The sequence below is a fragment of the Nicotiana attenuata genome, unplaced genomic scaffold (assembly GCF_001879085.1).
Source record: "Nicotiana attenuata strain UT unplaced genomic scaffold, NIATTr2, whole genome shotgun sequence".
Lineage (NCBI taxonomy): Eukaryota > Viridiplantae > Streptophyta > Magnoliopsida > Solanales > Solanaceae > Nicotiana > Nicotiana attenuata.
The window spans coordinates 79,271-85,153 of record NW_017672240.1 but is presented as its reverse complement, the minus strand read 5'-3'; positions in this window follow the sequence as shown (position 1 = coordinate 85,153).

The window sequence follows — 5,883 nt, the reverse complement described above, 5'->3', positions numbered from 1 at the left end:
TGCGGCCGCATAATCACTCTACGGGCCGCAGAATGGCCGAAGAGTGAGACAGTCTTTTGGGTCATTTTTTATGTCATTTTTGAGGCCCATTATGCGATCGCAAAACCATTTCGCGGGCAGAACTCTGGTCGTATATCCAGCTTTGAAATTTTTCGGAGGGAGGTTCTGCGGCACATTATGCTACCGCAAAACAGGTCTGCGGGCCGCATAGAGTGGCCGCAGAGTGGGGCAGAACAGCCTAGTTCCAGAGGGCCATTTCGCGGACCGCAGAAGCACTATGCGGTCGCAGATCCTGTTCCGAGGCTTCATTTTTGGGTTTTTATAACCCGGCCTTACTTCGATAAAATAGATGCAATGGACCATTTTTGAGCTAAAATCTGATATTTTGAGAGGGAGAGAGAGTGCCTAGAGTGGGAGAGTGATCTTCAACCAATTGTCCATCAATCCTTGCTCAAATCCTTGAAGATTAACAAGGAAAACACACTAGGTCTTCATCCTAGAGGTAAGATTCTACATCCTAATTCTTAATTTCGAAAATTTATCTAAAAATAGGTAATTAGAAAGAAAATTCTTGCATGTGGGAGTTGTTTATTTTGCATGCATGTGTTAACAAAGGGTGTAGGAAGATTGTGAGCTAAAAATGGTAAAGAATGGGTTATGGGATGATGGAATCCTCCATAAAAGGACCTTAAAACCTTAATGCACAGTTAGTAGTTGGTAAAATGCTCAAATGAGCTAGAACTATGATCATCTTTCTAATTTTGATTCAATTTGTTTTATTTCTAAAATAGATTGAAGTTGCTAAGAATTCCGGAACATTTTAGAGTTTAAAGAAGCTCAATTGAGGTATGTTTTCTAAACCCATTTTCTTAGAATTGAATTCCACGGTGTTCATGTAAGTTATGTAGGTCCCGAATTGATCATTATAAAATTGACCACTCCGAATATGCTTGTGTTGAGAGATATATGTTCGATATGTATTCCAAATTCTCTTATCATGTTATCTTATCATTCGAGGATGTGTTCAAAGTATGGGATGTGTGGTTAAAATGTTAAGACTTCAAGTCAAGTTCGAATGAAGGTTGTTATGCCAAATTGTGTGAAAAGTCTCTATGTGCCTAAGATTCTAAATTGCTCACATGTTTATTTATAGTCTTGAATGGAAAGCCTTGTTGTTGATGATGATAATGATGTTTGAATGTGGAAAAAGAACTTGAATTATGAAATACGGCCAAGTTCCAAGAATGATATTATAATTATGGCCACTAGTGCCAATGAATTGAAAAGATGTGAAACAAGTATGAAGCGAGATGATTGATAGAAAAGGGTAATGTCTCGGGCGAGACGGCCTAGCCGATCGGGCCGTGATTGGACGCCATGCACACACATGGTGGTGATTGTGCTGGAAATTAAAATTGAAATTGTGATTGTAGTTGATGTCTCAAATGAGGCGGCCTAGCCGGTTGGGCCGTGATCGGACTCCGTGTAAAAGTACGATGGTATAGTAAATGATGGTATATCGGTACTAAAGATCTCCAAATTTAAAAACATGGAAATTTACTTGAAAACTTATGTGGTTCTTAACTTGATGTTATGGTATTGCTTGAGGCTTCTATTGATTTCATGATTGCCCCCCCCCCCCCCATATTATTATTCATTCTATTGAGGTGATGTTTAGCTTTACATACTAGTACTATTAGATAGTACTTATGTTCCTTGCCGGGGGCGCTGCATTTTTATTGGATGCAGGTGGTTCCATAGCAGGCAGCATTAATCAGCGATAGCATTACACCCTCCTCCTAACAGACTTGGTGAGCCCCACCTCCTTCCGGGGTCATGTATCTTTTGTTATTACGTTATCATGTTTTGAGGTATAGCCGGAGCCTTATTGCCGGCACTATTATTATACTCCTTTGTATCTATTAGAGGCTCCGTAGACATAGTGTGGGTTGTATGTCGGTGTTGGGGAAAGTCAAACAATTCATGTTATATTTGAATCACTTGTTCCACTTTAGACTATGAAAGTGTGTTTATAAGACATTAAAAATGAAGTAACTAATGGAAATGATTTGGTATTGTATATACGATCTCCCTATTCTAATTAATGAAAATATGTCTTTGCTTTGTTCATGAGTAAGTTTGGGTAGAAAGTATCTAACAGGCTTGCTCGGCTGGGTTCACTCGGTTGAGTGCCGGTCGCGCTCCCCGAGTTTGGGGCGTGACATTTAGCCTCATATACCTTAACTTACTGCTCTTGAGTGTAATACAACATTCGCCAACCCGTCCAACTTTAATCTATATCAATACAAGTCAAAGGGATTCCATATTAGCAATAATACTCATGTTTTGATCACTTAGGCATTTTAGCAAAAACCTTATGGGCGTAAAGCCTCATATCCCTTATTAATGGTGCTTCCAAACCCAACTAGCCATTCTCTTGCTCCTAGATAAATTCTAAAATCTCAAATTTCTTATAATCAATATCATTTTTCATCACCCATAAGATAAATAATACCCTTAATCAATAATCAACATCAACAATCCAAACCTATAATCGTCCATGCTTTTCTATCAAAACTATCAACCAATATCCCATGAACTTGTAGTCTATAATCATTAATCCAATGTTATAATCAATTAGAGGGTGAAGATATTACCTTTTTGACGTTCAATCTTCTTGAATTGGAGTTCTAGGGTTTTTTTCTCAACAATGATGCCTCGATCGAATATCTAATGATTTGAAGGGTTTACCCATGTTAATAAAGTTTTTAAGAATTGAAGTTAACGTAGATTTATCATTAGAACTTACCTTGGATGGGGAGGGACCTTTGAGGAGTTAGGTTCTTGAGAGCTTCCCTTTCTAGAGCAAGTTTTTGTATTTTAGGGTGTGGGGGACGAAGTAGGGCTTTTAAAATGACCCCCCGGGTGTGCTCCCGCACATGAAGGCCCAACCGCGCACCTGGACGCGCAGCGAGGCAGTAGCACTGCCACAAGTATGCGGCTGCGCACGGGACCATCTGGGCGCGCATACTGCGCATTATCCAGTAAAACGCACATAACTCTTTGCTCAAAAACCCGTCCGGGCTCCACAATATATCGTTGGAAAGATATTTCAAAGGGATACAACTTTCATATTTTATGTTTTCTCAAATTCGTAACAGATTTTCACGAAATCCTTCTAGAAGATGGACCTTTTATAAACTTAGTCGATTTTATCGAATCTTATGCACCTCACTCTCCGTCTTGATTCCAAAACAACTATTTTCACCAATACTCATCTCGATCGTACTTCATATGTCTAAGATGTCATATTAATACTCATTTAACACGTCCACACCTAGTCCAAATTTACGGAGTGTTACATATAATAAATCTCAAAAGAAACTTTTTGAGTTTCAAATATATTAGTCAAAGTGATTGTCATACTGAGATAAATGATGGGAAGATTTAATATCTTCGTATTACTATAACCATACCGGATAAATATAAAAAGTTACCTGACTTTCCTTATATTTTTACTGCACAAGTATAATCATGATGATGGAATCACATGCCACAAGTAAACTAGAGTTTTACTGAAATAAAATATTAGTTGGCATGACCGGTTGGCCATCCCAGTTCAATTATGATGCATAAATTAATTCAGAATTCACATTGGCATTATATTGAATAAATAGAAGATTCTTCAATAATTCTCTTGTGCTGCTTATCCTCATGATATACCAGTTAAGGTTGGAATTGAATCCCTTGATTTCTTGAACGAATAAAAGGTAATATACATAGGCCCAATCACCTACCATGTGGACCGTTTATCATTATATAATTTTAATAGATGCATCTATTATATGGTAACATGTGCGTTTGTTATCAACTCGCAGTTTGGTTTTTCAAGGTTGCTTGCTCAAATTATTACAGCACAGTTTCAGAATGTAAATTATGATGATTTATCTTAATAATGCTGGTTTAAACTCAAGTTGGTTTAGCAGAAATTGTATGTCTCCAATTATTGTTAAACCATTGGTTATGATAACAAAACTTCCAAAAATAAATTTGGTTTGAGGTGTATTATTTAATATACAGCAGCACTTGTACGCATCTAGCCAACAAGTTATGATAAATTCTCCCTATCACAAATGGTTCAGGGTCAGGAACCATTAATTCCATCTAAAAATATGGATGTGTTATATGATTTAATTATCCCACCACAATGCACAAAGATGGGTTCCCAAAGAAGGTTGAGAAATGTGTAGGTGATCCCAACATTAGGGGAGAAAATTGGCAGCTGAAAAAGTGATACGTGGAATGAATTATTATGAGTACATCTAGATCCTCGTACAAGAAAATACGAACTTGAAGTTCAAGTTATAATTCATTTGCAAACTATTGCCAGGGGCATTTGCTGACCTAAAGCTAAATGTCATATTTCAGCTGTTAATGCTCCAAATAGAATAAAGTCCATGATGGATAGAGCCTATGGACGCACAAGACGTAATAGACTAATCGGTTCCAAAGATAAAAATTCTTGAAGAAGGAGTGAAAAAAATGATCAAGATGGTCATAATAAGGAGGCAAGTGCTCTAGAAGAGCACCACGACATAACACTCTATAAGACCTCATGGAAGAGGCTCAGGTACCTGAAAATAATGAGATAAAGAGATCTCAATAAATTTTGTCTTTATTGGGTAAAGATGGAACTGATGAAAATGATCGTCTACGATATTTTTGATATAATATAGCGTTCAGTATTATCAATATTGACGAGGATCTTGAGCTCAAATCTATCATGAAATTTGGACAGATAAATGATTGGCCAAATGAAAAATACGCAATGAAAGTTGACTTCACCTGAAAAATGTGAAGGTGGACGGATAGTCCCAACACCCGAAAGTTAAATGAAAAATCAAGTCGATAGACATAAAGATGACTTGTGGCACAAGATTTTTTGTAAATAACCTGGCATTAATTATATGGAGGTATGTTCTCCTGTGGTGGATGAAATCGTTTTCAGGTTTAAATTTGGCAATGCATGAAAAACTTGATATGCGTATAATGAAAATCATTGAAGGATTAAATTATTCTGAAGTATATAAAGATTCCAAGAAATTTATTAAATAAAGTTTCAGTAGATCCTTATGTGGATTAGAGTAATCATGACGTACATGATTTGTTTTTGTGTCTAGTGCAATTGGTGCACTAATGTACCTTGCTAGAACCATGAGTATAATAATATTCTAGCGAGATATAGTTTTACTCCTATGTATATTGAAATACGATTAGTGTTATATTTTGCAAAAGGAATATTTGATATAGATTTGTTTATTCAACAAATACTGTCAAGATTTTGTTGGTTATGCAAATGCAGGCATTTTCTAGAAGTTCATTCTTCAAACAGTCTATTTGCATGTGAGGGTACTGCCATATTATTATTCTACAAGGCAGTAAATTGTTGATACTTACTCAAGTCATGCCAAGATAAACAACTGATAAAGCAAGTGACTCAACACACAACAGACGTGTAACTTTTCTTTGAAGAGAAGACTCCAATAATATTGAAGATGATGTTGTTTGCATAGCTCAATTGAAAGAAGGATAATTCGAAGGAGACATAATAAAGCAAATTTCACCAAAGTTCTTTTTCAGACGCATGATCTTCAACAGGATGGTGAAATTGATATTCAACAAATTCGTTCATGTGATAATTTGGCTGATCTGTTCATTAAGGCATTGCCAACCTCGATATTTGAGAAGTTAAAATACAAGATTGAAATGCATTTTCTTCAAGAAATAAAGTGATGTTTTCATCGGGGGGGGGGGGGGGGGGGGTAGGTAGTACGACGACGTGTACTTGGTTTTTCCCTTCGTTTTTTCCCAAGGCGTTAACGT